The sequence below is a fragment of the Rousettus aegyptiacus genome, unplaced genomic scaffold (genome assembly GCF_014176215.1).
Source record: "Rousettus aegyptiacus isolate mRouAeg1 unplaced genomic scaffold, mRouAeg1.p scaffold_m13_p_12, whole genome shotgun sequence".
NCBI lineage: Eukaryota > Metazoa > Chordata > Mammalia > Chiroptera > Pteropodidae > Rousettus > Rousettus aegyptiacus.
The window spans coordinates 31947993-31974997 of NW_023416287.1; the positions used below are offsets into that span (position 1 = coordinate 31947993).

At 35.6% G+C, this 27005-nt stretch overlaps 1 protein-coding gene and 1 pseudogene across 3 annotated transcripts in view; one reads left to right on the plus strand and one right to left on the minus strand.

The window, feature by feature from the left end:
• MACROD2 (mono-ADP ribosylhydrolase 2) overlaps positions 1-27005 on the plus strand; it is a 1752897-nt gene that overhangs the window by 678386 nt on the left and 1047506 nt on the right. The window lies entirely within an intron of this gene.
• On the minus strand, positions 21737-21852 carry LOC118610590 (annotated as a pseudogene).

Consider the following 27005-nt stretch of genomic DNA (forward strand, 5'->3'; position numbering starts at 1 on the left):
AAGTCTAACTCCAGAAAGCCTTAAAAACTAAGGTCTTCTGGGAGGCAATATAGAGGCATCAGAGAAGAAAATGTGGGTCTAGACTTCTTAATACTCCTGTTTAAATAACTTCTCTCCAGAGTTTCATACCAAAGGGCACTTGTTCTTCTTCTTCCTTTCTGTCTACCTCCCTCCTTTCCACCCTCATTCTTCAATCATCCTTATTTTTAAAATATAATATGTTATTTGACCTTTCTGGTTGGCCTCTGACACTGTCCTGTTCCCTTCTCAGCCTGTTCAGTTCAGTGAGGATCAGGTAGTGGTGGAACTAATAAAGGAAGGAAGCCCAGAAAGGTGGGGGGTGGGGGAGGGGAGCAGGAATTATTAAAACACATAATTTCATTATTATAATTATCTTATTTCTCTCTGCATCTTGGTTAATTATGGCATTCTTCTAACTAAAGCAGGGTCAAAAATATTGAGATGCTACCTTTTTCAGTTTGGATTCCCCAAAGAGCAGAGCCTGAGACAAAGGTTTCGGTGCAAGTAGTTTATTTGATTTTGATCCCAGGAAATAGAAATGAAGAAGAACGGAATGAGCCAGAGAACAGGCAAAATTCAATAAAGGATGTGTTCTTGAGCTGGTTACAACTCTGGGCAGCCAGGCTCAATCCAGCCAGGAGCCTCTGCAGAGCAGTGCAGCACCCATATCCTCAGAGGTATGCCTCTAGGCAGCACTGCCCAGTAGGACTTTCTGATGGTGGAAATGTTTTAGGTCTACAGTGTCCACTGTGATAGCCACATGTGACTACTCAGTGCTTGAAATATGGCTACTGTGACTGAAGAAATTAAGTTTTTAATTTTCTTTAGTTTTAATAACTTTTAATGTAAATAGCCATACATGGCTGGCTAGTGACTACTGGATTGGGCAGCATACATCTAAAGGATCTGAGGCTCAGGCATTAATCACTAACTCTCCTGTCTGATTTGCGAAGGTGTATGTGGCAAGGGGTATTAACTCCCTCATACTTCCAACCTATCCTGCTTGCCTGGGGCTTAAGATACCTGCCAGGACTTGAGAGAAATCCCTAAGGAAGAAAAGTTGAGAGAAACACTGCCTTGGTGTGAGGAATCCCTAACCCCACGCACCACTGCAGAGGAAATCAGGCAGCCTGAGGGATCTGCTGGGGGCGCAAAATGGCTCTTATGTTTTCCAGGGCACAGAAAAATCAACAATTTGGTACATTCAAATATATTTTTATAATTTTGTATCAAAGCTCTTAAGAAATTTACTTCTGTTAATAATCCTGAAGTTCAAAATTAATTTAATACTTTTAAAACTTTCAGTGTTCTCTAAAGAGTTTTTTTTTTTTTCTTTTAAAACTTTAATCACTTTGATTTTACTTTAAGTTAGTCACTGGGACATAACTGTCACCTCATTATTAAGCAATATATTACTCTGTTTTCAATAATTACATTTTGAAATTCAAGTAGAAAATGCTATCCGCTTTACATTTTTATTTTTATATGTGTATTCAACAACAATAAAAACTTATAAGTTATTTATTACTAATGAATGTCACAGATTTTAAATTGTACAAGCTTAATAAAAATAGTATGAAAAAATATAAATTCTAGTGATTCAAATTTTGAAAAATGATGCGGCCATATTTCTTAAAGTTGAATTTAATACATTCTATGCAAATTTAAATTTTTTAAAATGGAATTTTCTGAGAAAATGCTGTTTATCCCTAAAGAAATTCATCAAGCTCTAAAAATGTAGGGTATATACAGCATAAATGAGGCTAAATAACACATTAGAGTGCTACTTTGTAGATATTAAAACACAAAATTTACTCTTACTTTTTGCATTTCTATAAAATGACTGTTTAAAGGTTAGTAATAAAGGCCAAAATTTGCATTTAAATGGAGATATTTTAAGAAGAAATGCCGATTTGTGACCTTTACCTTTTCCACTAGTGGTTTTTTTTTTTCTTTTTTTTTTTTTAGGTGGAAGAGTCAAACTTCAGCAAAATACTTAGAAATGGAAGTAAATTGACAGAAGATATTTAGCATAACCAACTTTCCAGAATAGTGTTTTTGTACCTGATAGGGAGGACAAATTATACTTTGTCATGAATCAGTTCAATCATTAATCATGTAAAAAGGCATTTGACAATGATAGTGGGAGAACAATCATGATTGGTATAAATCAGGGTCCTAATTACTGCAGACTCATTACAGCGAAGGGTTAAAATCAAAAGGGACCAACTAATTAAGTGTATTTTAAAGACCATAGGTTATTAACTTTCTTAATCCTGTGTATTTACTGTATTTAAATTTTTTAAAAAGCCATTTCAAAATATATTAGAAATTTTTATATTTGCAAAATCTTTTGTACTATAATACATCTATCCGTGAACAACCAGAATCATTGGTTGAAATAATTTTATTTAACTCTCTTCTGAATTGTATTGGCCATTGTTAAAGTTCAGTGGAATTAGCGTAATAGACATTTAGGAAGCACAAATTTAAAATATATTTTAAATTATCCCTCTCTGTGCATTGACTAGTTGTATGTCTACGAGAATATATATTTATTTGAGCGAGTGAATGATAGAGAAAGAGGCTTTGAATTGTTAAACTGACTCTCCCCTTACTGTGGTAAAATAGAACTAAACAGAACATCTGTTGAATTCATTTTTGCCATTATGCATGCCTAAACTCCTCTTAACAACTATTTTAGTTAAACTATATCAGCTCCTTGGTACTACTGGTTTTCCCACTGTCACTTTTTATTTATTATTTGGGCCTTGGGCACATGAGGAAAAGAGTCTTATAACTCTAGATGGTTCTACCAGGACAGGTTCAGGAATCAGAGCATGAAGTAAGGTAGACACATGAAGACATGTATTTGAAGCAGGATTTCTGCTCATAAATGAAGGAACATATGAAATCTGAATTAATACTCAGTCCATGATGAGTCTAGGATTCTATATCAGGTAGACAGACAGTAAGATATAAAGAGAATTGAAATCTCCGTTTTAGAGAAACGTTGGCATCATAGAAGTTTGGTAACCATCATCTGGGCTCCAGCCATTGGGAAATTGATATGCAAATTCAACATTCAATTCTTTGTCCACTAGGGAACAAGATCCAGAAATCTGGGCTTTAAAAGTCTGAGTCAGGGTGAGATAAACAACATAGGGAACAATACAGGAGCAAAAAGTCCTATGGAACTGACTCAGGTGGGCCAACCTGGTTACAGGAGCCCAAGGTCAATGTATCACTAAGAGTCAATTGGCACATAGGAGTCATTTTTGCTACTATTGTTCTGGGAGGGGTGTTATATCATTAAGAAGCCACTGGTCATTCCAACTTCATTTTCATTTTTATTATCTATTTCTTAGTAGATGCCAGACACATGTCTCTTGATATTACTTAGAACTAAGTACTATTTTCTTGACTAGCCTCTCTCACCCATTGCTTCTTCAGCAAAATTCAGTCAAATGTGTTACAGAAAGAGTAGAAAATATTAATATGTCAAATAACCTGCATTGAAAGATTTTACCATGGGATTTTCTATTTATATTTTTGCGAAACAAGTTTAAATCTTCAAATGAGTATGTTGATAGCAGAATTCTCCAAAGGGTACATTGTTCATAGTTATTAGACATGAACAATCAAACAAACAAATGCAAAAGATAAAAAATAAAAACCAAAACTCACAAAACCAATAAGCACGCAAAAGACAGAAAGATTTTTTTCTTACCAAAAACTATTTGGGAAATGGTGGGTTAAACAGAGTTCAAGAGGTTATTTTAGTTTTACTGTGGCAACATGAGTCTTTCAATTTGCTAATATGTAATGGAATATCTAAGAGGGGCTAACATACACAGATTTTCCCTGAATTACTGGACCTGAGAAAAATCTGCATTAAAGCATCTTGAGGGATTAGTGTCCTACAGCAGGAGTCCCCAACCTCAGAGCCACAGACCAATACTGGTCCTGTTAGGAACTGGGCCACACAGCAGAAGGTGAGCGATGGTCCAGCAAGTGAAGTTTCATCTGCATTTGCAGCTGCTCTCCAGTGCTAGTAGCATCGCTGCTTCAGCTCCACCTCAGCTCCATCTTAGCCCCATCAGGCGTTAGATTCTCATAGAAGCACTGGTCCCTGGTGCCAAAAAATGTTGCGGACCGCTGTCTTATAGCACAAATTTGTTTAAATCCCAATCTCCCAGTTTTATCTCTCACTAAGAGAAGTTATCCACAGGAAAATTCAGGGAGGAATGGTGGCTATGGTCTTGCTGGTTGTTCTTCAAAAAAGGCAATGGAGAAAGGGATCCACATAGAGGCACCAAAGAGGATCCAGGTTAATGAAGGGTTCTCTATATGAGGACTGTCTATGAAGCTGGGATTCTTTGATATAATTATAATATTGCAGTGACTTTGAAGGGATATCATTGAAATGTGTAAAATTATAAATGCTATCCACAGTTTCCCCATACCATTTAATAAAATTCTAGAAGACAGAACTGACTATATAAAACCTCCTCTACCCACACTTTAAGGATTATTTTTTGGGTAAGAGGTCCGTAGAGGGTTGTTAATAGAAAATCAAGCTTTTAGAGCTATATCCTCACTTTTGGTGGTTATGAACAGTGAAAAGAATACCAAGCTGAATGAATAAATTTGTGAGAAATATGCATAGGAATTGAAAATTATTCTTCTCCAAAAATATATCTGTATATTTACCAACAGATAAATATTGAATAATCAAGAAATATTTGATGAAAGAATAAATGAAAATAGATTGTAAAGAAAATAGTTGAGCTTTTAGAGAGTTCACAAAAGTTTTATGAAAAGATAAGAAGAAATAGAAATCTTGTGATTAATTAGAAAAGTGTGATGGATAGTCTGTAAAATAAAGGTTGATGAATGTTTCCTTTGCACTCATCAGCCTATTTTTCTCCCCAAGCAAATTTTGATTCCTAGAGAGTAAAGTAGGAAGTGTTTATTATATATGCACAATATCTAGAAAATACTATTAGGTTTTCAAAATGAACTTGTGTTCCCAAGGACCATAGAATAGGTTATGAGTGAATTTCTTCATAAAGACACAGGCTTACCATCAGAACATTTTTGATTGTCTAACAGACAGAATACTATTAAATAAATAAGTTTGCCACAGCAAAGGAAGAATTCATATGTGCTTAGGATAATCACATCTGAAAAATATTGAAAATAATATGACTCAACTTTTTAGTATTCTCAGTATTTAACCAATTGGAGTATGAATGGATATGTAACAAAGCCTTGGTGATGTGTTACCTCCAGGAAATTGCATTTCTTTGTAAATTACTGGCTTTGAAACTAACTATCCTTTGAAAGCCCCTGCCTTCATAATTCTCAGGATCAAGTGTCTGATATGACACTATAAAAGAGTACTTGAGATAAGAGAGACTATTTTAATAGAATTGATGAGCCAACTCATTAAAATAATTATTTTGAGCAATTTTTCCCCCTAGCTAGCAAAACCATTTTTAGGTATGACAAATTTCTACGTTTTACACAGGAAACAAAGTATCAATGGATTTACCTATTTCATGCTCAACCCGGGGATTTAATTTAATTAGTGTTTTGCACATACTAAAATATTATTTCTATCTAGACACATTCAGGGCTCGGAGTATTTTGTTTTTTTCCATGAAATCTTCCAAAATGATCACAAGTCATGGAATACCCCTTGAAGGAAAAATAAAGACTATAGAGCATAGCCAAAACAAACAAATGTAAAGGACAAACTGAAAATGATAGCTTAATTCATACCATCAAGTAGAAATAATTAATGAAGATAAAATTAAGAAAATTGCTCAAGGCTTTCTTTCCTATTTAGTAGAATTTCACTATAAAGCAAATAACTTATATGAACTATTTGCTTATATTTGTGTAAATATTTGTGTGAGTGTATAATCTTTTGCCCGTCTCTTTTGTCAGGAACCATTAAATTCAGTGCCCAGAGAAATGTTATAAATCAGCGACTATAAAATTAAGATATGCTAGAAACTCATAATTAATTTTATAAAATTCTTTACAAGACCAGACAATGGTTCTACATTTTATGTTATATTAAAAACTGAGAAAACATCATTTGTGAAATCTAATAAGGCAGAACATTATTATTGAAAGTCTGACTAATCTGAATGGATTAAAGGTGCCTTGTGGAATATCTTGTATTAGTTGACTAATTCTTGTCCTCATTATTAATGTTCTGAGGCAACTGTAATACCTACAATTAAATATCTATTCAAAATAATTTCATAAACATTTCTTAATCATCATAGACAGAGTATTGTTTGCTGTGTAAATGCAGATTAAATAGCATAAATTTACTTTTATCTTCCTTAAAAAAAAAAAAAAACACCAAATTTTGAAAAGCAGATTAACAAATGGCAGAGCTGTCACCCTTGATAAAGCTGTTTCACATCTTTGGAGAGCTTAAACATGATACACTGAAGTGTGTTCACTGTCTCTTATGAGCATTAAGTGGTTTGTAAGATAAAAGAGAGAAAGCAGAAGTGAGAAGGTTTCTATTACAAACCTAGTCATATCATATACAGGGACAGCATGGATTAAATCCTCACTGCTACCCTTTCCCCCTCCCTCTCATCTACCAAAACTTCAACTGTTCTTTATGGCATACAACTGAGCAGGAGACATGGAATCACATTTTTCACAGGGATTTGAAATGTCTTTGTGGTCATGGTCTGGCAGTAATAGAAACCATATGCTGTGGGTCAGGGGGAAAGCTATCTTGAAACAGAAGAACCCATCTCTTTGGCCTAATGACCTTGGGAAAGGTTAGTCATTTTAACGCATTTTTCCTTAAAGCAATGTGGAGGTTATTTGGGTTACTTTTCCCTCTTTGTGGCTCTAAGTTGTGGGAGGATAACCACATATTATCTGTAAGGAGGATAGGATCAGTGATAAGCAAATGGTTAATGTCAGTAGCAATAAAATTCTCTTCCAGGGCACCTGTTAGGTGATTTGTTGTAGATTGATTTGCATTTCTCTTTGTGATTTTAAACTCTTTTTTGGCTTCCTAATGCTTTAAAACACGACTCTGATGGAATGAGAGATAGCATGAAAGAATTTGATTTAAGCTGAGTACTCTGTGGATATTGGAAAACCAGCTTTTGTCTTAAGTTACATTGCGTTTGGAATGCCAGAATGTAAGACAGAGCAATATGATCTTTGTGATGGCTGTTGGCCCATCTCCATTTGACACACACATTCAAGTTGTATGGATTGGGTCTCTTGAGGTTTCCCATTCCCCATAAAATAATGTTTATCATGGCCTAGTGGGGCTCAGAATTGGTCCCTAAGTAACTCTTCTGTGGTCTCTTATAGTGATCTGTAAGCATGTTCCCAAAATTGACAGTGACTTAGGAGCATTGGTCATTTAAAATGCTGCTTGTTGGACACTTATCAGATGGGAGGTATTTTTGGTATAAGCCATATTTAAAGGAGGAAGACTTTTTTTAGATATTAAAAAGAGTTTTTCTTACACTACTGAATTTTGATTATAGATATAGGTAGGTGTTTTCTAAAATTTAGATACTGATTTATCAGAAATTTCAATATCCTACTGATGAATTTCAAATCTACCACACATCTTTTGTTCTCTGCTTTCTCGGATTGAAGGGGGAAGCGAAAATGGTGAGAACGTTTATTTTTTTCTCCTTTCTTCTTTGGGATGTTACTCATTCCTCTGTCTGCTCCTAGAGGGCTCATGGTTTGAGGTAAAGGAGACATAAAATGTCTCCTAGAATTTTCATTTCAAACTAGCTTCCTGAAATGGTAAAGTGACCAAGGCTTAAAGTTATCCCCTGCTATTTTTCAAGGGTTTTCTCTGGGGAGACTGGGAAGAGGCCTGCAATCAGTTCTCTTATCAGGATGACTACATTAAAACTAAAGGAAAGAAAGGAAGATTGAGCTAAACGGGCCCTAAAAATATTGATGTTCCATCATCAGAAAGGTTAACAGGTTCTTTCAAAGGAAGGTCATTTTGAAAGCATAAGAAACCTTTTTCACTTAACTCTATGTTTTGCTCTTATCTGAAAGCTCATCACAGGTTCTTCTATAATATTTTATCATGATTTTGATAGGTTTCAGAATGAAGAATGAAACATGGCTTAAAGAGTGCAGGGCTAGCGCAATGGCATTGCACTTTGAAATAAGCCAAAGTGATTTGTCTTCATCAGATGTTCCATAATAATGTTTCACTTTTTTCCACTGCATGGAATAAAATCCTGTGATATCATTTCAGAAAATTTGCTTGTAAATTTTAGATCAAAACCATGAATGACTCTAAAAGTTTTCAAAATTATTCAACAAATAATATTTTAATATCATTCGCTCTATTGCTTATACTCTAAATATTTTCCTTTGACTAATAAAATAAAAATATTTCCATTGAAATCTTTGTATATTGAAACAACTGTGAAAATGAAGAATTTAGTTATGGTTAAATGACTGATGTTCTATAGGATAACTTGATCACACAGATAAAATAATGAAGGAAAAAATTAAATAGGCAGTCTTTTGAGACCTCCTCTGACAATCAGATCAGAAGTTTTGATTAAGAAATTCTCTTATTAATGTAGATTAGGTGAATTAACTAGTTTCTTTATAATTTATTCTAATAGAAACTTCCCACTGATGTGAGGGACAAGGGAAACCCCGCCATCTTTATCATCATTATAAAGACAAAGAAATAAGGGATCTTTGAAATATTTTCACTGGTTTTCACCTTAGCTTAAAGTATTGGAGACCACCTGAGATTTACCTTTCCAGTAGATGTTTGAAGAAGGAAGGGAAGGAGTGGAGGTGGGAGGGAGGGAGGGAGCAAGAAAGGAAGGAAGGAAGGAAGGAAGGAAGGAAGGAAGGAAGGAAGGAAGGAAGGAAGGAAGGAAGGGATAGAGGGGAAAAAAAGCTAGTCCTTGTCAAATGTAATATATATGAATGACACTATAATGCAGCTTTCTCAGATGATCAGATAGAAAGAAGTGCCTTGATGTTCAATTGAATTTCAGCTTTAACGTTTTTCATAAAAGTAGTTAGTGTAATGCAATATTATAAATGAAAGTTAAAATGACATGATTATAAATAAACTTGAATTTTGTCTCGTTACCTGTCATTTATAACATAATAAAACACCATGACAGAAATTGTATCTTCTAGGTAATAAAGAAATATTCTATGATCTTGGTATTATTCACATCAAAGTTAGTTTTAAGATGTTTCCTTTGGGTGGAGTTTTATTAGAATAAAAAACATGTTGCTTTCTTCCCTGCTAGACATCAAGACATTCTATTGATTTCTTTTGTAAGTACTTTTCCTACAATCTTCCCAGAGTAGTAATCATTAGCTTTGGGTATTTCATTGAAACCTTCATATTTAGAGGTATTTTCTTAAAATTGAGGCCTGTTTTGTTTAAAAAAAAAAAATTATTGTGGTATTCTTTTCTGTTCTATTCACAATATACTTTGGAAAGTATTAAATGTATATTGTTGTTCTCTGTAATGCTTAATTACTAAGGCAGATAGAATAATTTTAAAGAGGACTCTGACAGACTTCTAGAATCAGAGCAGTTCTCTTTGTGCAAATAAAGTAGAAAATGGCACCCTACAATTGTTGAGACATTTTTGAAGCAATTTGGCTTTCCAAATTGATCTTTTTCTGTCTCCAGAATTATTTTATTTTTGGATTGTTTCACTCAGATACAAGAAATAATTATCACTTGAAATGGTATCCATTCTATACTGAAGTCTCTTCTGTGAAACAATGGAGTCCAGGAGTCATCTCCAGGAAACCTGTCTATAGCCAGTTATGAGCTCCTCTCCTGTCTTCACAGAAGTGCACCTGTATGATTGTTTCCTATAAAGTTTAATTGCCAAAGTGTATGTGTCCCCCTCTCTCTATCGTATCACCAACACCTAAATCCAGGCCCTTGTTCTGTACCATGGCTGTCAATAAGGCCTTCTCTTTGACTGCTTAGCTCCCTTTTTACCATGCCAGCTCTGATCCCCTGGCTTAATTTTCCTAAAACAGCCATCTGATTCTCTTATTTCATCGTGTTCATAAGCTTTTCTTGTTTCTTTACTAACTACAAAATATAAAAATCTAAACTCTTTGCATTATGATTGAGGTTAGGAGAGAAAACAATTATCAAACTTAATGGCCTCTGAAGGAAGTATTAGAACTTTTCTTTAAATTTATTTTTTCTCATCCTTCTAAATTTATATGTTTGTGTATATTTTATAACATATACTACTTTACCAATGTAGTAGTACACAGTTAAAATTGGTTAATAAACATACATAAATATTTGGGTAGGCTCAACATACATTTTACTAAAAGAACACACACACACACACACACAAATTGTAGATCATTGGTGCGACTTCTTTCTCTTTTCCATTTCTATTAGACGGGCAAGGCAGATAAATTAAATCTATCCTATTGGTAGACCCAGAACCAACCTAGACAACTTCTCTGTCTGCACTAAGAGTTTAGATTTGTTTACCATTTCTTTCACTCAAAGGCAATTGGTAAACATCGTTGAGCCATTTTTCACTTCTTTTCCTTCTGACCACTTTTGTTCTCTTGGGTCTATTTGAAAAGGATTACAGACCCATTCTTGTATTTGTCCTGACCTGGCTCTTATTCGCTTATTCTTGTTAACTCCTTTGCTATTTTACTGTACTCATTATGCACATTCTTGTCTGTATATGTCTCCCTTGAAGTCTTAATTTATAGCCCTATGTTTTGATGCTTTCAGTCTGCAAGTAGTTTTTAAACCCCAGGTATGCCATGGTCTTTGATACTATGGGTACTGCCATGGCCACCATTGACACTATCAGCAAGCTATCCTGGTCCCATCCATTCACTTTACTTTTATACTTCCTCCATCATATAGAGATCTCAATGCTAATTCTGAGACTGCCTTGGCTTTCTACTTCATGGTTCACTCACATTGATTGTGAGTTGTTCTTGCATTAGAGGCTAAGAATGACATTCCTGCTATGGTCGGAGGCTCTCAACATTCTATATTCTCTCATAGTAGCTTAACTTATTTTTCTCCATAATCTCAGTAGTCTGGGGGACAAAGGACTAGCTCAGAAAGGTTGATAAAACAAGTCCTCTGTACTAGCTTCCCTGTTCAGATGCTGTTTCCATTTTTTTCCCACTTTAGTTTAAATTGAGATACTTCCAGACAAAAGAAGAAAGGCATAAACAAATGATTCCAGGAAAACTGGTCCTCAGGGTTACTGTACTTATAGTCAACCCAAGACAACAAACTATCAAAAGGAACATAGAATATTCATTCTGGAATATCAACAGAAGAAAGGCCTTCTAAAGCTCCCTATGCATTCTCTAGGAATGATATTGGCATTCAAGTTCTCCGTGTTCTGTCTCTGTCTGCCTTCTTAAACTTTCCCAACTTTTCTTTCTAATACTTCAGTCATTTTGAACCATTCTCCATTGCCCAGACAGAGCCTACTTCTCTGCCTTTATTTGGCAGAAATGCCATCCCAGCTACAACCTACCTATTGAAATTCTATCCATTTGCATACCTAGCTCAAATATTGGTAATGATCATCAAACAGCCTCTGCTGACCACCCTCACCAAAGGTAACCTCTTTCTTTTTTATCAGATGCCCTGTGACATCTGTTTTGTGGCCTTTTGTTATAGCTTTCTACATCCTGACTGTATGATTATTTTTGTATAGTTTTTTTTTAAGGATTTTTATAATACTTAACTTGCTAGTATGGAAGTTTTTTTGAGGACAGGTTCTATGTCATATTCTTGTTTGTATATTCCTACTGCCTTATTATAATGATATTAATATATTAGAGACACAGTTGTATTTCTAGAGGGGCTTATATGACTCAATGAAATATTTCACAGTGATGTATTCTTCTGATGGAATTTTCTAACCTATCACTGCTGAGAATTCCTCAGTCAGCAAAGAGACAGTAGTGCATCATTCTGAACTCCTTTGAGGCATATGTTTATTCAGTGTCCACCCTCTTACAAGAAGATATTTAATCATCATCATCATCATCATCATCATCATCATCATCATCATCATTATCTACAGCTTGATTATATGTTTAGCCAAGAAATTTCTTTTGCAGTTCTAAGGAAAATCTCCAGAAAACCCAATTACTCTCCCAGCAATGCACTTCAAAGGAGAGAAGAATGCATTTCTTGTACAGAATTCCTGGATATGTTTGATCATTAGTTAGAGCAAGGAGTTTGACTTGAGGCTATTTACTCAGCAGGAATAAAAGGTACAGACAGCATTGCTTCAACCAAGAGGAGTGTCCCTTTCCTTCCTGAAGCAGAATTTAATTTGATCTGTCAGACAAGTTACAGAGGCTTGCTATAGAAATGAGTCACGATCAGTAAGAGTTGGTTGACTTTTCGGTTATTAAAAATGCTCCTTCCCCACAAATGGCCTTTTTAAAGAAATAATACTAACAGAGACACTTGGCACCAAGTAATTGACTGAGAACCTGAGAATTTCACAGCAGTGGTTATCACTGAAATACATTTTGTTTTTCTGTCTAAGTTTTCCTCTTACACGTGTTTTCTTTTTTAATACATATAAGTGTTCTACAACTGATATTTATTTCATCTAGGAAATGCCACAAAATATTTTGATGTACTTAAAAATATAATGTAATATCATTAGGCTTCTGATTACAAGTATACAAATATTTCATGGAGAAAATCAATTTAAGAAAAAAATGCCCTTTAAAATGTTAATTGTATATACATATATATGCATATTAAACACATATTATGTGAGGTAGACTTTATACTTTTGGGGGAAAAATTTGCACGCCGCCTTTCAACATGTAAATTTTCAGCACTTAAGTTTTTAATTAAATTTAATTTTAGTTCTAAGATGTTCATTACAATTTGGCATATTATTCAGGTAAAATAATTAACTATAATAATTAAAATTTTCCACGCTTCATTTTCTTATCTCAATTTTTAGGGAAATAATGCTTCAAATTTGTAGAAAATAAAGCAACTGGTGTGTAACCACAGATGCTTCAGACAAAATCTATTTATAACTTTTCATCATGAATATTACTGAAAGAAATAACTGCTTATTTTTTTCTTTAGACAAATGAAACAATACAGAAAGGACTAGTGAGTCTTTTAATTGTTATTGGTTACTTTAAAACTAGAGTCAAATTTCTTCTGTAACATTAATTTTAAAAAGTTAATTCCCATGTTCTAATGCGAGCGTAATGAGTTTTTCTCACAGTGAACTCTAATGAGTTTTTGGACGTGCTGTCATATTCATGGTAGAGGCTATGTAAATTTGACTGATGTTTATTTATGAATGCATTACATTTGGGAATATATTTACAGACCATGAGCTTGCTGAAAATTTGTTTCAGGAAAGAAAGCTTATGAAGAAGAGTTTTCATCACAGGTGTAGAATTAAGGTAAAATTAACAAGGAATGAAAGTTATCTTTGATCATGTTTTTTATTTCATTTTTATTCACTTTGAGGAAGTGTTGCCTGCCTTTTTTTTTTTTTGATGTTCAGCAGAGCAGTACAATACAATACACAGAAGCACAATGTTGAATTTTCATAATAATGCTTGTGATGCAAATGAGGAATACTTCAAAAAGCAGATTGATTAGCATTTCTTGTAAGATGACAGTCCCCTCTTTTTAAAAATTTGTTCATTAGTTTAATCGATAGATTGCATATCCAGATTTCAAATTTAAAGTGCATAGATTTTGCTTATAATTATAATGTGAATTTAAATAGTTTTAGATTGTACATTTAAAACAATTCTTCTGTCATTGAATTATACTCTGAATTAATGAGCTGTTTGCCACCTCAGAGCCCTCTGCTTTGAAATTCAGTCTGGTTTTAAGTGAACTCCAACCATTTCAGGCCAGCAGCTCACAGAAAGTTGTGGGATTAATGAGCTCCATGGCTCCATGGCTCTCTTAGAAACGTAGATCACTAAATTCTATTCTCAGGGAATATTGTTCTTATGCACGAAGATGGGGACGTGAATATGGAGAAGTGATATTTAAACAAATGATTTGATAATTGCTGACGAGGAGTGTATTTTCATTCCACTAGGCACATATGAGACCAGAATTTTTACCTTCTTTAATTGCAGTGAAATTAAAATTGACAGATATTTTTTAAATGCTTCAAATGTTGTTAAAACACTGCTCCTTTGTAGTTTATTATTCAGCTCTTTGTTTTCATTTAACTTAATGGACCTTCTCGGGCTTCGATGAAGAACTTACATACACTCTCAAGCATACTTACACGTATGTATTCTTGGAAATGGTAGCCTATTTATAAAACTTTATCTTTCTATCTGGTTACCCTATAGAAGTGACTGGCATTTTTCTCCTTTTAATCTTCTCAAGATATCTTCCAAATCTCTACAATGGATAGAGTAAAATGAAAGAAAAAGTTGTTCCTTTACCTTTAGAGTATCATTTCTTGGTAAGCTGGCAATCCCTTCTTTTTAAAATAATGTTCATTAATTCTATGAGTAGATCATATGGCCAGACTTTCTGATTGAAGGCAAATCAAACTCTTTACTCCTGGGAAGAATCATCTCCCTGAAGCTGTACTATCTAATTAGGATAGCCAGTGCATGGTGATCCTGTCACTGCTCCTCGTTCTCAGGCAGATAACACTCGTCAATCACAGCCCTTTTCTTCTCAGACAAAGCCTGAGAATTCTTCTCAACATTATGATCCTGGCAGCCCCTACCTGTTGACCAGAGTTGGCAAGTGAAATAAATAGATTGGCTCTCTTTACCATACTTAGGTATGACAAATTAAGCAGATCTGCAAAATCCTAGCCTATCATTAGCTTCCAATTACAGAAGTATTAAGATGTTTCGATATTGGCATCTTTGAATTACTGAAGTACAGTTTTCTCTTTACTTTTCTTAATTCCACTTTTGCTGGGGTTCAGCCTCTTCTTGCCTGTTCCTTCCCAGCTAATCATCCTTGTCATCTACATTTCATTCCTTTACATTTATTCAAATCTTACTCCTAATTTCACTATTGTTTTACCACTAAAGTGTGAAAATATTTTCTAATAAATAAATTTGCATCCTTGAATTAAATGTGTTTTGATGTTGCAGCACTAACTTTGGCATACTGGGGCCGTCTTGCAGCAGTGCGGAACAGAGCATGGACCACCAGGCACTATTTGATGTCCTTGCTCAAACTCTCTTTTGACAGGTAGTAATGCTCCCATCAAAAAACAAGGGAAGGTGGCAGCAGCTAAAAGTCCCACTGCCATTAAAAATAGGCTCCTGCCCCTTACTCTGGCATCGCCTCATACTCATAGCAAATATGAATACAAGGAAATCAAAAAATGCATCTTTTTTTTTCGACTAAAGAGATCTATCACTTCAAAACCCCAACCCCAAATCTACCAAAGATTAGGTATACCTCTATGTTGGGTTTTCAAAATTTATGTCTCTCACAGATTACAATGACCAAATGAGATATCACAAACATATGGTTAAAAAAAAAACATAGGAAGGAGAGCCATAGTTCAAAAGTACAGAGCATTTCTCGTCATCTAGGGCAATGCAATTCTGTTTGCAGTTCCTTACATTAGAAAGCAAAAGATGAACATCTCATGCCTGCAGTACGAAGATGATTTGAAGCTCTATGATAATTCTAAAACCCAGCCTCATAAAGTATGAAACATTCTGAAGAATGTTCTTGAAGATATGCAAATGGAGTTTGAAACGGAAAATTGCAAATCAGTTGCACAGGCCCAATTTACTCATTCACTCTCAGGAAATATCAGCACTTTACAAGTTTAACTCAAGGGGAAATGTACACATGTAGACTTCCTTCAGGTGAAAAAAGGTTCAGCATGTAGTCGGCATTAAATAATTGAGTTTCGTTTGCTGCTTTTGTATCAGAGGTGTTAACTAGAGTGTTTAATTGGCACCCTAATGCCATTTTAGGAGCTGTTTGGGAGAGATGATATAATCACCCCAAACTGATGGGCAGATTTTAGAATATTCTGGTCTTAGATGTTGCTGGTACCTCTAAGTAATTCAAAATACTAAAGACATTATTAGATACAGAAGAGTGTGTCTTAGTTGGAGCTAGGTCTATATACACAAGGTATCTTACAGTGGAAGACAATGGACTGTTAGATTTTAAAATATGAAGATGTTAACATGAAAGAGACTTCAACATAGGAAGAGGCGATCAAGGTGCTAAAAGCAATTATGATTCATAAGAAAGATAATCTGTTTTAGAGAGGGATGAATAATTGGAATAAGAAAAAAGTGTATGCCAGATTTTGCAATTTCTAACAGTTTTTTGCAATCAGATGACATTATAACTCGGAGCATAGGACTGTGTTATGGCATACATTTCCTTATGCTTTTAGAAAATGAGGTCTCACATTAATTTTTTAAAAAAGGCTTTTGTACACAAAAAAAGTGGAAAAAGGTAAAGAAGTGGCTATGTCTGTGAGAACAGCAGAAATACACAAAAAACTAAGTTGTCATTGAGAAAAAGTTAAAAAGAATGGCTCATTTTATTTACGAATTTTTTTAAGAACTTTTTGGACATTCTTATTTCATTTTTACCAGAGATCCAACTAAACTGGAGGTTGGACATCAAGTAACAGATGTACCTTCCCTTTGAACTTGTAGCTCCTCCTGCCCCCATGAGATGAGATTAGTTTTGTTGCCAATGAACTTTGGTTACTAGCACAGAACAATTACAGTGGAATATAATGAGAGTTTCAAGAGTATCAGGAGGATTTTACGAGATTCTATTTAATCTCTCCTCATTCCATTTATAGGTCAGCTTATTCAAGTTGAGAGTTCTTGGTAGATGGTTTCCATGGAGGGGGGCGGGGGGGAAATTATATCTTTGGACAAACTAGGGTTAATTTGAGTCAACAAACATTTATTCATGTTTCCCATGTGAAATATAATATTGTCTTAGGAGTAATAAAGATAATAAAATTAATGTGAAAAAAATAATTGCCTTTAATTAATATGGTTGAGGATCATGTGTTAAAGTTACACACATTTCAAAGATAAAATGTGGTAAGTGTTAGCATGTAGGCATAAATAAAGTAAGTGGTCAGCTTTAGAGAGAAAAAACCTTTGTGGGGACTCTGATAGCCATTTCGATTTTAAGATCATTTTATAAAGGGCACAGGAGAGAGTAAAAGGTGAAAATAGAGACATGAAAGTAAATTTCTCTTTCAAGAAGTGTGGTAGGAGAAGGAAGGGGAGCATATAGATTTTTCACCTTTCCACATTTGCAAGTTCAGTTAGCATCCTCATCTTGGAGAGCCCATGGTAACATTTGATATGGGAGGATGCCTGGAATTGGCTTTGTGGCAGGCCTCATACTCTGTGGGTGCCAGCCGAGGTCACACTTCAGTACTGTGTCAAAGGACCCCTGAACCACTCATGTGTCAGCCTGATCTGACCCATAGGACTAGAGGAGCCATGAGAAATTATACTTATTTACTTGGAGGCAAATTTTGTGCAGAAATTTGCTTTCATTGCTTAGCATTCATAATGTCTTTGGTTGAGAAACCACCCATAGTCTTACAGGGGCCAAGTTTAATTCTATTCTGCTCTATTCAGCAAACTTATCTCTAGGTGATCTGTGTGAGGCTTTGCTTTGGCTCAAAGTCTACAATATGTTTAAAAGTGGTTCCTGCCCTCAAGAAACACACTCTGTTTGGGGAAGCAAGTAAGAAAAGTAGCATTTCATTATAATCCAATAAATGTTAGTACAGAGGAGGGATGGATGATGGACTATGAGAGTATAGATAATAGGCACCTGGGACATCTCAGAGGATTCTGGAGATGATGACAGTTGGACTGAGTCTTAAAAGATGGGAAAGGATTATCCAGACAGCTGAGGAAAAAAAAAAAAAACCTAAGAAAAGACAGAAGTATGAACCAGCATGTGTAGATCGTTAACCATGTGAGGATAAGGCTAACGTGGGAATACTGTGATCTGTGAGACGTGTCTGGAGAGAGAGCTAGGGCATGGTCATGGAAGGACTAATGACCCATGTCTAGATTCCTCAGTCTTATTCTACAAGTAATGGAGTACTACTGTAGTGTTTTCAGCAGGAAGGAACTTGACCTATTTAGTCTTTTACATCAATTATTCTAAAAGAAGTGTGCACATGCCTGTTATGTAGGAATAAGTTGGGCAGAGAAAACAGTTTGGGATATAAAGTAACAGTCCAGGTAAGAAATCATGACTTGAATTAGACCAGAGGAAGCAGGGTTGGAGAAGGCAGGGAAAACTGGCTTTTGTTAGTGACCACATTCCAGGGTAGAGAAGAACTGGGTTCTTAGGTACCTCCCTTGTGAGAATTATCTACTTGTCTAAATTGTGATTTTTTCATAGTCATGTTTTTAAAAAGGGGTGGCATTTGGAGGCAGAAGACAGAGCTGTATAGAGTCAAAGTTAGGAGGGGGAAAATGAAAGAAAGCAATAAAGAGAAATGGAGAGTGCAAGTAATTATACACTGTCGTAACCCATGCCTGAGGTCACCTTTTGAGTCCAGTTTTCCAACAATACTTTTCTCTTTTTTTAAATTTTTTTCCTACTAAATACTTTAAGACATGAGCATAGTACATTAATGGAGTTACCATGCCTTGTGTGAGAAGCGTGTCTGAGAAGTGAGTTCTTGGAAGCACTATGGTAGTAGCCAAGTAAGTGCTTATAAGTTTTATCAGACATCTATAAGGAGCAATTTAGACAAAACAAAAAACAAAACAAAAACACGCTTTTTTTTTTTTTTTGTCCTGGAAGAGGGAGAAATGACAAAGATTTAATAAGTAATGAGAAAAATATAAAAAGAACCATTAAGCATAACTGTAATTAAGTGGACCCCACTTATCCTTCAGAGTGTATGTATTTCGGTTAGATTTGGGCATATTCTGTGTCTCTTGAGCCAGGTGGGCAGTTTGTTCATTTGGTTGAAATCCTAGAGTAATGAGGTCAGAATTAGGGGCTTAATAATCCTACAGGCCATTTGGTTTTAATCTACTCTGTGACCCAAGAAGGACACTTTAACCCTCATCATCACCCTGACTTTTGTCTTAGAATGCAAAGAGGCACCAGTTGGAATGTAGATAGCTTTCCAGGAAATCTATCTTCACCGGGAAAAAGCTGTGGCCAGATAAGGAGAATTACCTTTTACATAAAAAGAACAGCATATTCTGTAGTTAAACAAAATTAGAAATTGCTATGAGAAAGGCAATAATTATTTGCTACTGGATTCCCATTCTTGAATTTGTTTATTAAAAAAAAAGAAAATGAGCATCTGGGATCCTCAATTTCTAATTATTGTGCCACAACTTGGGCTGATACTCTCTCTTGATGCAATGGAGATGAAGTAGATTACATTTTACACTACAAAGGTTATTTTTGAAAACTTAAATTGTAACTTAATTATAAGCATCTGTATCTAATGCAGGGATGAATTTAGGTTTTACAGAGACTGAAACTTATACATCTTTTGGGGTGAGCCCTCTTTGAGAGAAAGAAAATTTACAAACATAAAATCAGTTCTGAAGTGATTATTAAAACTTATTCTTTTCTCTAAGTCGATGGATTTTTATTTAAAAAATATTAATAGTTGAAAAAGTGTTCCTCCATTTCATAACTATTGGTAATGTTATGTGCATTGTTAGAATTGTGGTCAAATTTGGAAAAACTCTCAGACCTCTTTTGTTACAAGCTGCAAGATTTTAGGGCATTTCAAATTTTCTTGGGCAAAGGCTAATCTTAATTACCTTTGGAATTGATTATCTTCATTAGTTAGGTTGCTACCATAACTGTTTCTTATCTTTGCTAATTAAAAAATATATATATATAATTTTAATTTTATACTTTAATTTTTAATTAGAAAATATAAATATATATATGACCATGTTAAAAGACTGCTAAGACCCTGTCCAAGACCTTAAAAAGGGACAGTGAAAACAAGGGCTTCTGAAGCCATTGTTTCATGGTAATCTTGGGTCCAATAGCATCATAATATTCACGGAGTCTTTCCAAACAGCATTATATTAAATAGTCCCATGAAACAGCATAACCCTTCATACTTAGGTTTTTAGTGATTCTAACAAGTTTTTTAAATAAGGCACAACTTGATTTTTATCCCTTGGTTTCCCCAGCATACAATGGCTTCTTATAAAATGTTATGTTAGTTAGTATCTTTGTATCTACTACAAGCTTTAATTTATCCTTGATAGCTTGAAAGGAAACCGAATTCCCTTGTAAGAACATGAAAATCCTTTAAAAGATGTTATCTTTTATAGTATTTCCTTTAAAATACACTGACTAGATTAGCTGTGGTCACTTAAAATGTTAATAACAAGTGACAGATAATATGTAAATAAAACTATGTATGTCTAAGCAAGCACCTTATACAGAGCATCTTTAACATTTTAAAATATTATTTCTAAGCCTTAAAGACAAACTAGTCATTTAAGAAAGATTTCAGAATAGCTATAAATATCCCATTACACTCTACATGGTTTTCTTTCACATTTACCAAGATCTGTTAATTAACATTAAACATTCTTAGTTTTATTAAGATGCTTGGGCTTTCCCTTTTTTCTATGTCTCTTACCCCCTCTATGTACACAAATCCTGCAACCTAATCAAGTCGCCTTTGATCAAATTTAATTTGGATTTTTTTTTACCTTCCTAGTAATGCTGTCTGGTGGCAGTTAAATAGAATTTAATTAAAATAAATATGCAGAAGATTCTATAGAGCTCAATTACATGATTTGACTTGGTAAAATTTTGCAGAAAGTTTAGCTGTTGTAAGATATACCTGTACTTGACTTGGATAAAGGTTTAGTAAAACACGGGCCAGAATTCAGAAAGAGGGATGAGGAGTGTAATCCAGTAGTAAGAGTTATTTATACACTTAAGTAGAATTCTAAATACACAAAACATGTCCTGTTGAATTTTACCTACAGTAAAAATTGGGTTGTTTCTTGTTTTTCTATTCTATTACAACCATAAATTGAAAGTGTGAAAAACTAGGCAATCCGCATGTTCAAAAGCAATTTAGATTGACGAGCTATTTTTCCAGATTCGATTTCTGATTCTACTAGACCAGTACTTCTCGGTCTTTAATGTGGCCATGAATAACCCAGCTATTTTTTAAAAATCTTGATTGAAATTCAGCCGATCTGGGGCAGAGCCTGGGCTTCTGCATCCAGCAAGCTCCCAGTGATGCCTAAGCCATTGGTCTGAGGGCTGCACTTTGAGTAGCCAGGCCCCAGACCGTGAAGTGAAGACAGTTGATTTGGGACAGTTGCCACCACCATCATCACCATAATCGTACTGATAATAATATTTAAATAATACCACCTCTTGACTATAAAGTTTTTTTATATTTCCATTATCTCAGTTATATAAATGCCATATTCATTATCTCGGCTTGATTGTCACTGTAAAGCCAGTTACATAAGAAAAATATTTTTTCCAGAGTTTTAACTTCTCTAGTCCAGCATGAATAAAGTTAGATTATTCTTACAGAAAGTGTTCTCCAAATCTCATCACTTCCTCACTCAAGGTTGATTCAGCTGGGCTTCTCCTTCGTTCATTCGGACTTTTTTCTTTCTTTCTTTCTTTTTTAAAGGCCTGCAGCACCTGGTCTTCCTAGGTGGTCCCCCATCCAAGTACTAACCTGGCCCAACCCTGCCTAACTTCCAAGATCAGACACTGGGCTTGTTCAGGGTGGCATGGCCATAGAACATGGACCATGGCTCCATTGGGATGCAAACCCAGGACCTTCTGTGTGTAAAGCAGACGTGTTAACCACTATACTATGGAACCACGTCCACGTTCAGACATTTTTCTTATCAGTACTATAAACCATTGTCCCTAGTCTATGTCTTTATTCTGCAAAGCTGATCATCTCACTGTCCTCCACACAGGCTAGTTTCATTCTTGATTCCAAACTGCACATGCAGTCCCTTGGCCAAGAATGCTCATATTTATATCTCCTATCTTTCTTGAACTCTCTCTGAAAACTCTTTCCTACACTCAGGCTCTGAGCACTTATCTGACAGAGCTGAGTGGGGTGGAGCTACTCAGTACTTGTCTGTTGGAATTGTGCTGATGTATACAGAGAGTTCTTCAGCCTCTTTAAATGCTGCATATTAAAGCAACCCAGCATTGATGCTTAGTGACTCTCAAAGCATGTTTCTTTTAGACAATGTATCAGGAAATTTCTGTAGTTGAATTTCTACTGAGGTGTGACAGTGGAAGTTTGCCTAGCATACAGATGCTCAGATATAACATTACGAGCTATAGTCTCAATTTATAAAGCCCTGAATTGAAAGCCACAAAATTAATAGATAATTAATATGTAAAGTGAAAGTTTCGATTTGGAGAAAAGAAGGCATTTAGACAGTTAAATACAAATTTCAAGGAATTTTCACATAAGGTCAATAAAATTAAATATTAATAATTAATAATGGTATCTCTGTGGAGTTATTTAGTCAATAGGGAGGATATTTGTTAGAAAGATAGTCATATGATACATTTTTATTACTTTTACCTCTTACTTAGAGATTTGGCACGTGCAACAAAGTGATAAATATGTCCAGAGGGGGCAGCTGGGATGTGGTTAACTCAAAGCAGGGGTATCACTGAAGTTCTGAACAAGAGTAAGATAAGGTGGCAGTGACCTGCTGGGCCCTTGGCCAGCAGAATTTCTTGGATTGTTATTTTTCCTGACCATCACCTTAGAGGGAGTGCTTGATGATGCAAAAATATCAGCATTTCCTATGGAACTCTGTGGTCGGAAAAACAATGGGAAAAAAATGTAGTCTGCATCCAGAGGATGTGCTTTGTTACATAGGAAGGTGCATAATCCTGAGGATCTTAAAAGGTCACAAGCAGGAGATCTGAGATCCAATAAATTCCCCCCTTGACATCCAATCTACAGGATTTTATTTTCTAACTACCCAGAGCACTTAGCATCAGTACTGGTTCACTATATTGATGTGTGTGTCTGTTTGTCTGTATGAACTCCTCACAGCCAGAAGTATATGGTACTTCTGTAGGCAGGGTTTGTGGGACAGAGCTAGGTCTGGAGACAGTGCTAGGTAGAAACCCCACTATTCCACTCAATAGCAGTGTGACCTTAAACATGTGTTTAAATCCATCTGAGATTCAGCTGATTTATCTGTAAAACGGTGATTATAATATTACCCACCTCAAAGGATTGTGAGGATTACATGAGTAAAGTGAGATCTTTGATTTAGTGGGAAGGAAACAGAAAATTAAGTTCTAATTTAAAAGACTGTTTAGGTAAGGTCTATGAGATTAAATAACAACAATTTGTGCTTCTACGTAGTACTGTCTAAAAGGACTTCAGTGCCTAGCAATTTGCAAGCACTCTATAAATAATAATAATGACACCATTTATTATTATTATCATAATTACTGCTGTGGATAGGAAAAAATATAAGGACCGCATCTTTTGAAATTATTTAATTCATATAAAGTGCTTAAAATGGTGCTTATGTGTATATGTTAGGTAGCTAGTCAAACATGAGTAACGGGGAGAACAAAGGAATAAGGGTCCAGCTTAGAGATCGCCCAAAGAACACCCCAATGGTAGTAGAATTCTGGGTACGCACATGTACTAGGCAGTTTCATAGCAGCCAGATGTCAATCAAAAATGACCTCACTTGACGCCCTCATCTGACCTCTGGAGTATCCATTACAGTAAATATTCCAGAGGATAAATGAAGCAATAACTTGTTAAATTAATTTTATCTTTTAGAGCAACTATTAACCCATTGGAATGGTAATTTTCTGGGATGATTTTCTTTATTAAACCACTGGTTGTTTTATTTCTGATGTTAAGACATATTTTTCATGGCCAACAATTTTTCTTCCATTTAGAATTCTGTTTGGAAAATACCAATGTCTTCTATTTTTCCAATGCAATCTCATCTACTCATTACTTATTAGTTAGTTCTCTAAATATCATCTATGCAATAATCTACATTAGATCTTAGATGACAGTCTGAGATTTACAATAAAAATCATTCTCAGTTTTCTAAAGTAGTAAATGGAAGAAAATTTAGTAGAATGTTAAATCAGGAAAGGAGTCTTTGGAGGTGACTCTCTCCAGCATTCTTGTTTAATAGATAAGAAGATATGACTGGTTCACTGTCATCCAGCAGGTCAGAGACAAACCCAGGACAACAGTCCTACTGACTGTAACATACACTAAAATGTATGTTACATACATGCTCACATAAGCATATTTTAATTTCAGATTGTTGAAGTGTAAAAAATAAGGCTATATATGGTTCCTCAAAAACATTACCGTAGCGTGAGGGAGAACATGTGATAGGACCATAAAAATAATGTAATATATTGGCTGATTGCCTCCTAAATTGAACAGATTACTGGTCCATTTCTGAATATGACCTCAAATAAGTTTGTAAGGACATCTCTTTAATCCTTGTCAAATGCAGGGTCTGTGTCATTAATGCCTCATACTTTAAGGGAGAAAAGAACAAAAATTCATTCAAAAGAAGTTTTTTCAAAAAATTGAATCAATGCTTTTTCTTTTTTCTTCTCTCTCTCTCTCCTCTCTCTTTTGTAAACTGCATAGTCCTTGGGTTAATTCCGCCCTTACTCCTCATTCCCTCTTTGTGGATCAGGGTGGGAAGTAAGAAGTAGGAGCTTAATTTATGATGGAGTGAGACCTTTTTCCAAGCCTCAGCACAGAAAACAATGCCGTGCTGTTGGAATCTTTCTCTCTGTGATCTGGGAGGGCTCTGTGTCTCTGCCTAATTGCAATTTGTGCTTATGCCCTCCAGTTCTCACTGTCCCCTTTGATGTTTTCAACAACTCTTCTCAAAGCAGTAGGACAAAATGGGAAGGTAAGCAATTGTTTCACATGCAAAGAGCACAGCAAAATCCAGGTGGAGGTTCCTGCAGAGATGCTCCCTTCCAAAGCTCCGACCACTCGGCCTAACCCAACTCTGTGACTAGTGCCCTCAGATGAAATTTAAGGCCTTCTTAAGCTCCAAGCCACAATGTACCACCCACTCCACCCTCCAAAGTTAATTTAACTTGGTTATTTAAAAATATTTTGTCCTCCAGGCTTCTTTTTTTTTTTTTTTTTTTTGGCTATCTGAGCTGAATTAGAATGTCTCCATCTCTAACTATCTAACTATATTCCTATTCTGGAGATTTTTGTTTTGTTTATTTCGTTTTGCTAGCTTATCTCATGCTTATCACAGTTCATCAGTTCACTGTTTTTTTTTTCCTCATGCTACAAAGGAGCTTAACAAAGAGTCATGGTAGGAAATACAATTTAGCTATTTAAAGAAAGAAATAGGTAAAAAAGAAATAGGTAAAAAAGAAAAAAAGATGGCTTAAAGAAAGAGGATTTAATTAAAGGATGTTACGGAAGTGTAAGCAGAGTTGAGGAATGAATGACACAAGATGCTGAGTCACTCAGAGCCTAATAACTGGTCGAAGCTGTTACCATCCCTTTAGGCCTCAAAAGGCAAAGAGAAGGCCCTGTGACTAGAATCCAGTGAGAGTGAACACCGTGGAGGAGAGGACATCTAGCACAGCTGTTGTCCTAGAACAGTAGTTCTCCATCTTGTCTACTCATTGGAATTACCAGTGGAAATTTAAATGTACCAGCACCTGGGTCCAACCCGTAGCGATTCTGACCTAATTGATTTTTGTCATGGGCATCAGGAATTTTAAAAGCTGTTCAAGTAATTGTAATGCACAGCCAAGGTAGAGAAATATAGACATAGAAAATATAGTACCAGAGCTAGGTGTGAACAGGGAAGAAATACCCTGACCTCTCTCTCCTACTCTCTCACATCCTGTCGATGCCTCCAGTCAAAAGCCACATGGCAGGAGCTGGGATAATGCACACTGCCTGGGTCAGCCTCCTATAGGCCATTTAGTAGGGAAGGATACAGAATAACTGCCTCAGAGCTTACAGTGGAACCCGACAACTGCTGCCTTTTCCCCACAAAGAAATTAGAGGTAAGGATAGACTCACACTTTTCCTGTTAAGGCGGGCTCACTCATGCAATTTTGGTATTGAGCAGAGCATCTGTCACTTGGAATGGCCTTCTAAAGGACTAACCCCATCTGGTACCTCTTTACAATATTCCTCCTAGATATTAGTGGTTCTCTTGTTGCTGGCCAAGCAGAATTCCAAGGTCTATGGGCACTTGTATTTATTCTGTCATTACTCCCAAGTGCTGGTGGCAGCAATGGAATGCAGACTCCCAAAATGACATAAGACATCAGAGGTTATTTTTTTGTAGAGTGGATGAGACCAGAGCAATGATAGCCACCTAGGCTGGTCCTGGCCATCTCTCTGACAGGTGCCCCAGTCCTTCCTTGTAAGCACAGAATTGTAGGAGACAGGTAAAAGTGAACAGCAGAGTAGGCATAACATTTTAACGAGACATTTTGATCAATGAGCTGCATGTTTTCACCTGAGAACCAAACCTCGACTTAAATTTAACAATACAAAAATACATTCTCACAATGACTGGATGACTGATATGTCATTTTCCCCTCCTTTTATTCAGAAGGTGGACATTGGCCACCCTTTCAATTTCATTGTGGATAAAGCCATATTCTAGTCCTAATGACAAAATATTCACCAGCTGCTCTTTCTAAGGGTTGGCTTCAAGTGAGACATCAGTAAAGCAGAAGCAAACTTCCCATGAGTTTCTTCCACCATAAGCCTCACATGTCACCAGCCACCCTGAGGAAGAAAAATGGGATCCCTGACAGGCAGCAGTATTTCATAAATGGCACTTGCATTTTTTTCCCAGTGCGCCTATCTGTGTGCTCATGACACAAGCAGTGCTTATATCTGTGGGCACATTTCACA